This window comes from Sitophilus oryzae, unplaced genomic scaffold (assembly GCF_002938485.1).
Source record: "Sitophilus oryzae breed Bouriz unplaced genomic scaffold, Soryzae_2.0 scaffold_535_pilon_pilon, whole genome shotgun sequence".
NCBI lineage: Eukaryota > Metazoa > Arthropoda > Insecta > Coleoptera > Curculionidae > Sitophilus > Sitophilus oryzae.
Window position 1 is genome coordinate 2,285,760 of NW_022147124.1, and position 10,959 is coordinate 2,296,718.

The window sequence follows — 10,959 nt, forward strand, 5'->3', positions numbered from 1 at the left end:
ATATAGGCGGCATTCATTACGAACTTACTACCATCAGGTTCAGCATTGTTCTGGTTGTACCAAAGATGCCGAAGAATGGGGTTGGAAGAACAAAAACAGGCATTACTCCAGTCACAGCGTTGAAAGATCCAGCTCCAAAATCTCTATTGGCATTTTTATCCTGTAAATGCAAAACCAACAACTGTGGGAAAGCCGGCGGATGCAGAAAAGCAGGATTTAAACGTTCTATGATTTATTATTATGCTGCAATGGGAAATCCTGTGACAACTTGATCAGGAAGGTTGGACTTGGCTGTAGATATCTCTCTGGCGGCTAAAGATGAAAAGTTGGACGAATTGAGAGACCACCCTGATGAGCCCAGCACAGCAGATACGATCGACTTTGACATCAATGAGCCAGGTCTGTCAGACTTGTGCAGATAAGTTAAAGTTTTAATTTACAAGTGAGTAGGCATCCGGGAGATACATTAAACGCACCATGTACTTTACCTCTTGGGTGGTGTGAAACAAATTACAGGGTGTCCCATTTTAGTTGAAATCATACGGTATCTCCGTTATTGGTGAAGATAGAAGGGTGCGGTTTGTTGCAAACCTGTCTCACTTTTTGTCAAACAGAGATGCCGTAAACAAAAATGCATAGCCCTCTTCGTTTCCCGAAGAACTGGGGTCTTTTGAAAGTTTTGCAATTTGGGACACCTCCTGTGTCTCTGTTATTGTTAAAGCTATCGAGAAGATTTGAAAATTGTTTATTTGTAGAATTTTTTTGTTTTTTTTTTTTTTTTTTTTTTTTTTTTCTAAAAATATTTTTGAAAATATAGACTAAAGTTGCTGTTTTTTAAATGGAACACCCTGTATATTTATAAATCATATGATCTGTCTTGCTATAAGCTTCTCAAAATATATATCCTCTATATTTTATTTTCCTATTTACTGCAATATTTAAAAGTTTTTATTAAAGATCATATTTATTAGTAGACCATGATTGATAATAAAGAAACTAAAGAATTTATTAAAAGTATACTGGCTATCTGTCTCTTGTTTTTATTTTGAGACCGCTAATAAATTCTTTATATATTAGTTAAACTTAACTCTCTACCGCTATTTGTAAATCTTGGAATACGTGTATACATATATAAGAATAATCTATCGTATCGGAGATTTTAGATATTCCTTTAGCTAATTTACGTGAAATATACTTTCACCAAGATGGGGGACATTCCCCCTCATAACTATGGAAATATTAGAATACTGTTAATTATTATTTTTCAAATCAATGGATTGGAACCAATGAACGCATATTGTTAGCCTCCCTGATTCCTGGATTTGTGCGTTCTCGATTTCTGATTTTGGGAATTTTTGAAATACGAAGGAAAATATATCGTAGGCACTACAATAAAGTCGAACACCTGAAAATGCTTTAATAATTCAAGATTTAGATATTTTTTTTATAATAACTATAAAAAGAAAATATATTCTTTTTTTTTTTTTTTTTTTTTTTCAAAAGTAAAATATATCAATCCCAAATAAATTTTAATATGTGTATGACTATTTTAGTAAATACCATTTTGATTTTTTGTTATTTATCACCTACTAATCAGAAAATGATATATTTTTAAATATTGCAGTAAATGAGTGAAAATAAATATAGAGTGATATATATTTTAAAATCATAGAGACAGATCATATGATTTATAAATATACAGGGTGTTCCATTTGAAAAAGGCTTATAACTTTAGTTCATATTCTCAAAATATTTTTGGTAGAAAAACAGACTACATGTATTCTACGTAAAAGAGTTCTACAATAAGCAGTTTCGCCTTCTCGATACCTTTTACAATAACGAAGATACGGGGGTGTCCCAAATTGCAAAATTTTTCGAAAGACCCTGTAAAGCTCAGAAACGAAGGGGCTATGAAAATTTTGTTTGCAGCATCTTCCGTTTGACGAAAAGTGGGACAGGTTTGTGCAAACCAGTTCCTTCTATCTTCACTAATAACGGAATTACCCTATGATTTCAACCAAAATGGGACCTGTACATATTTTCAATGGTTAAAATTAATTATTCATAAATTAATGAGCGAATTAATGATAAGCCACTGTTTCATGACAAAAGTTGAAGAAACTAAACTAAAACTAAGTTTTAGTGAACCCTAATCGACATTTGATTTCGGAAGAAATCGGTGACTATACAGTACGTCTGTCCGTTCAATAGCTACAGGGTATCCGTGAGAGGGAAACGATATTTTCTCGATGTTTTTCGTAAAAAAGGTGGAGCGACGCGTCCCATCCATTAAAATTCGACAAAATTTGCAAGTAGCCAATAAAGTGAGTGGGCAGAGCGATTTGTGGTGACGCATTCGTCAAATCGACGTATAAAATATATTGCTGTTTATTCGATGTTTTTTGCCCACATTCCTTTCATGAACACAGATCAACTGGTCTTACTGTAATATGAGTATCATATTTTACATAAAATTGTAAAATTTCCAGTATTTATTTCCAGGATTTTGTGCCTAAACAAAATCTTTTTTATAGAAATTTTATTCTCTTTAATTTTGCTCTTTTCAAAATTTTTGCAGAAAAACTGGCACAATTATTCGAGATATTTACAAAAAAGTGATTTTTTGTAATCCCCTTAATCGGAGCGAGATGGCGGCGCCGGCGGCAACTCTGGAAATGGATTTTAATTAGGGACCCCAAAGACCTATAAACCTGCAAAGTTTCAAAACTTCTGGCTTTTTTCTGAGCAAAAATCCTCAATGACTGAACTATTATGTTCAGCAAACATAATCATAATTTTTTAAATGTTTAACGGAAATGAAATCATTTGAATAGAACAAAATGCAATATAAAATTATTAACTATGTCTATTTCTTCGAATGGGGCACAAATAAATAAACACACAGAGAATGACGACAATGAAAATTTAGCAAAGTCGATCCGTCGATTAGCGCTATTAAGAATCAAGAGACTCGCGGCCACCTTCTAATTTTTCAAATGGGACATTTTATTGGATCTATCTGGAATATTTATGTTCATTGGGTTTTGAGAAGAATCCTGAGAATGTGTAGCGCGTCTCTTAGCGCGTGTGTTCGCCTTCAAAAAAAGCCAAGTATTGTTTATATGCGGAGCTCTACGGGAATGTTGTCTTATAAATCTTTCGAAATAATTGCCGTCTCAGTGCTGAATAAATGGATTCTTTTCAGACTTAATTTTTGTGTACTTAGTAGTATTTTTTATGGTGACTGATTTGAATTTACCACACGCAGAGGTTCTTATTCATTGTCTAATGTTTCATTAGGCATAGTATTATTGTTGTAATCATGAATCGTATTGTATAATAAAATCAATTTTGTGTTGATAACTCTTAAATTATTAGTTTTAAAAAAATTCTACATTTTTTTTTTTTTTTTCATAATATTGTTTAATGATAAAAATACGTAACAATAATTTTCCATAGCAAAAAGTTACGATTTGTTAAAATAGATATTTTGGAAAACACCCGTAACTTCGAAACAGTAACAGATATCGTTGTGCGGTTTTACCATCCTTATTTTGATGGGGAATTTGAGTTCGGATACCCATTAGTTTTTGGACGTTTTTAAAGGCAAACACCCTTTTCTATAGGAGATAGACGAAAATTAATATCGATGTCTGGAGCTCATTTTTATCAAAACATAATGATGAAACCTGCATCGATATCACTGTTATATCTGCAAAGGGAGATTTTAAAAGAGGAAAATGGCCGCATTTTAAAACTAACACATATAAAATTTTCTATTTTTATGAAAACATTTCCAAATCACCTTTAGAGTAGAATTGAATAGTTTAAAGTATAATTAATTTAAAATTAATAATTTTAAGAGTTATCAATAGAATTTTTTTTTTTAGATTAATTAGAAAACACCCTGTATATTTTATTTAACTGAAAAGAACTTTAAAATTACCTTTCCCAAAATACCAATACCTTGAGGAATTTTTAAAGAAGTTAATACTTTTTAACTGGTAGGCTTTGGATCCCTTGTTGATGGTCCGTCCCTAATGGAACTCCAAAACATATTTTCCAGCAAAGTCAGGGAAAACGACCGGAATTGCTGAAGTTATCAACAAGTTTGCAGGCTAGTTTCGAGGAATATTGAATAACTAACCAAGATCCCAGCCGTTGGCAAATAAATTCCTCCGAGGCCGCAGGATTTTCTTGGAAGAATAAAGGTTCTTATTTTTAAATTGCCCGTATAATCTACACACATGTAGCAAAATCTCGTGTCTTGGTTTGCTGTTATTTTTATTGGTATTAAGATAGTTTAAATGTATTTGATGTTGTTAAATATACTTTTAAATTGTTATGTAAAATTCTGTATGTCTCATTACAAATATTATTTTCGTTTTAGTTGCTGCTCACAGCCAGAATTTTTTTGCATTACAACCAGCGCCACGCCGTTCAAAGCGTACTTATTGACAGTGGGCGAATTTTTTAAAAATCGGTATCTCTAAGAGGAATAGAGCAAAATATCAAATTATATGCTATATTTTGGAACAATAATTTAGAGTATTTCAATGAATTAAAATATACAGGGTTTTTTTTTTTTTTTTTTTCTATTTAACATTTTCTGATAATTCTCAAATTATTAATTTTAAAAGAATTATACTTAAAACCATTATAAATTTTACGTAAAAGGTGCTTTGAAAATGTTTTTCATAAAAATACAAAAATTTTCCATAGCAAAAGAAGTTACAACGATTTGTTAAAATGCACATTTTGAAAAACTCTCACTCCGAAACGGTAGGTAACAGATATCGATGTACGATTTTCACCATCAAGTTTTGATAAAAGAATTGAGCATCAGGCACAGATATTAGTTTTCGTCCTATCTCTTACAGAAAATGTGTTTTCCCTTAAAAGCATCTATTTTGACCCACCCTGTACAGGTGACCGTTAATTTCTAACTAGAATTTGGAAACTGCGTTTGGTACCTCCAAAAATGTATTGCTGATTCCTTATTGCGGTATGCTAAATCTCAATTTGCTTGTTTGTTTCATCCTAATACTTGTTGGAGTTAGTAGGCTGTTATTTAACAATATTTTGTTTTCACATCTCCCTCCTGAATACAATGGTTTTTCATTCCCCATCAGAGATTGTAATCTAAACCCGTGTTAATCTATAAAACTTATCATTCGCTCACCGCGGCCGATTTTACTTCAGCAATTTGCGTTTTATGATTTTGCGCGATTCGAGCCGCCAGACGGCGCTGCTGCAGCCCTCGCCGCCGACGTTATTTGTTGTCGTTGTATTAAAGTACCGAGCGTTGTAAAACTTCTTGTAAAATGTATGCGCGTCTCATCCTCATCGGTACTTTTACATTCGTTTTACGACTCGGGTACTCCGCGAGCCGTACTGTTAAATTTAGTGCTGGTAAGGTTAAAGACTACGATAAATTAAATATTCGCCGTTGTATATATTGTTGGCGTTTTTGAAGGAGTGTAATTGTTTGAGTTGATTCTTATCCTATCTAATAATGTAATTACATTCTGTTATTAAATTTAATGATTGATTTTTATCTATGTGATAAATATATACATGTTTATCTGGTGTGGATGATAAAGTTATGTTCACCATCATCGTTTTCGTTGATTACGTATTGATGAAACATTAAAAGACATCGCAATGGGTCCGAAACATATTTTTCTTTTATTTGTTGAAACTGTTTGATGTAAAGCTTCATTCAGAACCTTGAAATTAGTGGTTTCAATTAGCGTTTGTTCCTATAACTTCAATATAGTCATTCAGAACATCAATACTAGTAATTTTCAATTACTAGAAAAAGTTAATAAACTTTTAACTTTTCCACTAATTATACTTCAAATAATGCGTGTAAACTTCATTCAGAACCTAGCTGCAATTGGTGGAAAAAATTAGTGGTTTTAATTGGCGTAAGTTTGTTCCCCTAATTTGAATGTAAGCATTCGGAACTTGAAAATTAGTGGTAGAGATTTTCAATTAGTGAAGAAACTTACCAAACTTTTAACTTTACCATTAATTATACTTCAAAACAAAATTTTAAAAAATATTATTTTTGGCCTTTATGAATCATCGAAGAACGTCCAAGAGAAATACGGTTATAAATCAAAAGTTTATTGTTTTATAAAGCTAAATATTGGGCTTTCTCTAGGTATACAACTGATTACCGCAAGCTATTGCTAGAATATTATTAATCTTAATTGTGTTTTTAGACATTTGTGAATGATTGTAAACTAAAAAAGTATAAAGTGTAATTAAAACCAATAATTTATTCCACTAATGGGCTCTTTCACTCTATTTTGGAATTCGCATAATTGAATAAAGCAATTAATTCTAGAATTTTCTGCTATCTCACTTTCGAAAACTTTGAAGTCGTTCTTAAGAAAATAAAAAAACAAAAGCACAGAATAAAATCCGCACTTTATTTTTTAATACGTCACACCTGGCATGTTGAAAAGCAGCAACACCTACGGGCCACCATGCAGACCATTTAAAATTTAACCATTTCGGCGTCAACTTTAGGAAGGTTATCACCGAAGGTACGACTATGATGGAACAAATTATAAAAAATAACAATTTAAAACTTAAAATTTGATTACAAAACACCACAAATGATCCGTCATAATATTTCCACTTGTTGGCTGGCGCAGGAGCACAGTTCTGCAATGCGATTGGGCGTATTTTTCATACGTCATCAATTGGCACTTTAAAATTATTCCAAATAAAAGCAATTTTGAGGGCCTATAAAAAAATGATTCAATATGGAACTATTTTTTGGATACATATACTGAAAATAGTCTTCTATTTCAGCTTTTATGCTTGAATTGGGTGTTATTTTATTTGTTGTAAAGAGCCCATTGCGAGATTCTGAATGAAGCACATGTCCTAAAATTGATAAGGCGTTTCTATGATAAAATTATTTTAAAAATAAAAAGTTTATTGTTTATAAGCTAATTATTAAGTTTTCTCTATAGATACAACTGACTACGGCAAACTATTGCTAGGATATTCTATTAATTTTTATTGTATTTTTTAGACCTTGTGAATGATCATAAACTAATAAGTATAAAGTATAATTGAAAAAAAAACAAGTAATTTATTCCACTAATTTGAAGGTTCCTAATGAGGCTTTAATGTAACAGTTTGATAATAGTTATTTACAGTACAAGTGTGTTTATGAACATGATTACAACAGACGTTGGGCGGAACGACAGAGCCATTAGACCGAGGAGTCGTTCTAATCTACCTGAGATGTTAGCAATTCGATGTTATTGTGTTTATCTACAACCGAAAAATGAGAAAATGCTGTTTTGAAAATTTTCGTTTATTAGTCGCCCACCTTTAACTAGGACATTTGTCACATTTTTTTTCCTTTAAAACTCAGTTTGCCCTGTCAAGTAAACGAGAGCACATTTTGCCCAGAAAAATCATTTTAAAATTACGATGAGCAGTTCAGTCTCCTTCAGATGCTCTTGAAGTCATGGGCGGAATCACATTGTGCCGAAAAGTTAGTAATATTTTAAATGTTCGTAGTTGTTTTCATTATTATAGAAACTAGTTGTGTTATAGATTCATAACACATAACACCACTAGTTATCAATTGCAGAATCATGTATGCTTCTGCCAAAGTAAAAAATAGTGATAAAACGTTATAACTAAACGGTTGTAAACGGTTGTAGATAAAGTACTTTACGTTTTGAAAGATCTACTCACTAGTTACGAAATGTTTTTTGAGCAAGTAGTGATAAATTAAATGATTCGTTACTAGTCGCTTAAAACAAAGAACCAGGAGATTTTAGATCATTTATTGCTATACACTGGGTGCGCCTCAAAGTTCATATCCCCATAGCTTTTTATTTTCTTCCGATAAAAACAGATTTGGTAGCATATGACATAAAAAAAACTTAAAAAAAAAATTTAATCATATCTCAATTTTCAAATGGAACGAGGGGTGGCTCATTAGCATGTTTGGAATAAACATTTTATGAATAACTTTTGTTACCACACACTTGGTTTCAGTCTGGGTGTCGTTATGGAACCATTATTTTTACAAGATTAAAATAAAATATTCAGAAAATGTCAAAGTTGACATATGATATATCATTCTATTCAGGGTGCCATTTTATATCGAATAAAAGTAATAAAATATAGAGGAGTGCCATTTAAAATCAAAAGTTGCAGCCATTTCCGGTGAAACAGAGTGACCAAAGAAACCATTAAATACGTGAATCAATGGTAATCCCAATTTGTCCAAGAGGGTCGTTAAACTAGATCATGAAGAATTACAGGATTTTTTCTATGATAAAGTTCTTGCATGATGGGAAAGGTTACCTGAGAATGTACTAGGTACCTATAGGAAAAAAATAAACAATAAAAAAAAAAAAAAAAAATACAGATGAAAAACAAAAGCTGTTCGTTTACAAGCTTCCCTATCGACAATCTTATTCATAGCCGTGGAAATCCGATCCCCAGCCCGACTATCCAGTATAACCTCGGTACTCTGCAGTACTACGCTCGTCATGTCGGGCGTAAAGCATCGCCGGTACCTGCGCGATACCTGAAATTAACTAACGACAGTTGCTGACTTGTACACGCACCTTATCCGAGTAAAGTCCGCTATTAAAATAATAAACGAGACGATAAAGCTAGGAACTACAGGCTGGTACCGGCGACGCAGCGGGTGCCCCTTTCTCATCGCGCATATTAATCGCACACAAATAATTATCTAGCTTTTGTGGAATAGAATCGACGTCATCGACGACGGTATTTGTAGTTTGGTGTACGTTAAGCTTCGCTCACAGTGGATGGAGTGCAAATTATAAAAAACGGACCATCAAGTTGTAATCTTGCGTATACTTGCGTTGAGATCCCACAGTTGAGTGGTGAGTTTCCACAATTTGGTATTTATGGAACTCTACGGGTATGTCGTTGTCTTTACAAAGAAAACACTTTGTTTTATTGTTGAGAGAGTTTTTGGGAAAAATGCTTTCTTCATAAAGATTTTTGCTTGTTCATAAAATGGTTTATTACCGTTTATACGTTTCAAATTTCCATCCCGTTTTAGAGAAAATAAAACATAAAAATGCTTAGTTGAATTTTCTAGAAGTTTCATTCGGAACTTCGCAGTGGTGGAATAGATTATTGGTTCGAATTACGCTTTATACTTTTGTAGTTTATTTTTCTATAAAACGGGATTATAATTGAAACATATAAACAGTAAATGTTAAGTGCTATGAAAGCATTTTCATTCAATAAAACGGTGTTTCTTTATGTCGGCTTAAATACCAAATTGGTGAAAACCTCCTGCTATTTATTAGGTATACAACTGAAATTGAATGAGTCCGTTTGTTGCTTATCCATATTGAGCGAAAACAACATAACAAACCACAAATCGTCGATGACAAAAAGCAGATAACGTGTGCGATAATAACCGCGATGAAAGGGAAAAGCTATGACTCGCCTGGCAGATTCTAACTTATCGTCTCGTTATTAACCGGTTCGATAGGTGGCGTATCGGCTGGCTTAATCGTCAGATTAATTTCGTCGCGGGCAACGTGCCTTAACGTGAAGCGGTACGAAGATTGCTGAATGGTCGGGCTTCCAGTCGATTTCGATATAGTTGTCGATAAAGAAGCTTAGTAAACGAACGGCTTTGTTTTTCGTCTGAATTTCATTAGGGCGTCGTTTGTTACACCACAGTACCTGGTACGACCATCGTCTGAAGCTTTATCGTAGAAACTTCGTGCTTCTTTCGCGATCTATTTTATTTGTTCCCCTCATTTTATTCGGCGCACAATCGCCTGTTTCACCGAATGTACGGCTTTGTTGCTCCCTCCGCAACATTCGATATAGTAACCTAATGGGCGTCATATGTCAACTCTTTGACATTTTCGAATATGGTTTATTGAATTGAAACCACGACCATAACGACGGCTGACTGAAGCGTACGAGGATATTCGTTAAAATGTTGTTAAACGAATAACCGCCATTCCATTTGAAAAGAGATGGAATATACGATTTCGGCTGCGTCTTCGGTTGTACTCTCGTTTTATCGGAAGAAATAAAAATTGTAAAGAATGAAAGCTTTGAGGAACTATAGAATGATGCAAAATTTGGTTCTTTATTTTTAAACGACTGAGTCATTTGTATCGCTACTTTAACTCAAAAAGCGATACGTAACAGTGATGCTCAAAACGTAAAGTATCTACAACCGTTATAACGATTTTTACATCATATTTTGGTACGATTATTAATTACGTTATGGTTATAACGCAACTAATGGTGTTATATTATGATCTAAACGGCAATTTCATAATGGTAACTTACAGATGACTTTTTCGGCAATAATGATTCCGTCGCTGCGATACGACATTCTGAGGGAGAACTTCGGAATCGCCATCGGTACAAATGATTTCTGGGCAAAATATGCCGTTACCGACGGAACGAAACGGTTTTAAATGTGAACAAATACTGGATGAACGACAACAAACGAAGAATTGAAAACGGCATTTTCGGTTGTAGCTAAGGCGTTGTACGCGATTAACGTTTAAACTGTGTTACGTATAATTGGAACGACTCGATTGCGGCTTCGTCGTTCGCACTCGTTGATTGTGGCGATTCATATTTGCGCAATACCAGTAATGATATTATCGAACTGACGATAAACTTCGTGGAACAGCAGGTAGTGGAATACTGATTATACTTTAAATAGCAGTAGTTTATGATCATTCGCAAAGGTCTAAAAATACAGTAAGTAATGAAGTATCCCAGCAATAATTTGCCGTGGTCGGTGTATAGAGGAAAACCGAATAGTCAGCGTATAAAGCATGATAAACTTTCATTTCTAACCGGGCCTAGCGACAGATGATTCTGGATCGTCAGGAATCTGTGGGCTTTACGGCATAGATAAATACCAGTCAGCGAAAGCGAAGATAAAGCGGG